The sequence below is a fragment of the Asterias amurensis genome, chromosome 11 (genome assembly GCF_032118995.1).
Source record: "Asterias amurensis chromosome 11, ASM3211899v1".
In the NCBI taxonomy this organism is placed as follows: domain Eukaryota; kingdom Metazoa; phylum Echinodermata; class Asteroidea; order Forcipulatida; family Asteriidae; genus Asterias; species Asterias amurensis.
In genome coordinates this window covers 18,860,070-18,861,253 of record NC_092658.1, presented here as the reverse complement: position 1 = coordinate 18,861,253, position 1,184 = coordinate 18,860,070, and positions in this window count along the sequence as shown.

Here is a 1,184-nt window from a genome sequence, read left to right as displayed (position 1 = left end):
TTGTTATGAAATGCATATGGTTAGAAAGATGTTTTAAAAGTAGAATATAATGAACCATACAAATATCACTCAAAATTGCATGGTTGGGAGTCAAAAATTTGACTCCCATAAATGGCCGACCGTGTTAGTGGACGACGTAAAAGGAATACCACGCAATTTCGAGGCATATTTGTGTAGATTATTTTGTTCTACTTTTACAACATCTTTCTACCCATATGCATTTTATAACAAACGGTTACAAAACATTTTCAATGACGAACTCGACCAATTCAAGGCAACGTGTTCCTTTAATAAAACAAAAAGTTGTAACAGTGCTGTAAAAATAGAACAGAGCCTGTGGTTTTTGTCTCTGACAAATCAGAGAGTGTTCAGGAATGTTCTAAAAAATGTGAGAAATGAAACATTGTGGGAAATAAATAAAAACACAAACTGGAAACCAACATTTAAGTGCATATATCTTTACTTTGAACACAAGTGTTTATTGCACCCATTTCCCAACATCAAAAAAAATGTCCAACAACTGCATAAAAAGTAGCACAATACAAACAAAACATTAATGATAGTATAACTCGGTGAAGGTAAACTCTTAAGATTGAACCAACAAAATAATACATGTGCTATTAACGTGTTTAATTTGTTCCTCAAATTGTTTTAAAAATCTGAAATATTAGTATGAACAAGGAACACAAATAGCCAAGGTGACCAACATTAAAAACGATTTGAAGTTAAGAACTCAACACTTACCATGTATTGAGGTGTACATTTTACAACAAAGTTGAAGTTTGTAAAACAGTAGAGTTGTGTGAAGGGGCAAGATTGGCTTTATTATACCATAAAACTGTGCCTATGTTAATTATGTAATTTCCTTTTTTTCTATTTTGTATTATATTTGTGTATACTTACTATAGAATGGTGCATAGTTCCATCCTTGAGAATGTTAATAACCAGGCCTACCAGTTGCATCAAATTTTCTTAGATGCACTTCTTAAGCAGACATTGTTGCTTAGCAATTTTCTGCCGAGTAATACATGGCACATTGGCTTGTAACCATATTCTGTTCAGCATTAAGTGCTAAGCTGCTTTTCTATGTAAGCGGCTCTATGCAATGAGGCAAAGGTTGGCAGACAAAGAGGCTAGACCAATTAAGGCCCAATTTCTTGGAGCTGCTTAGCAGAAATAAGCAG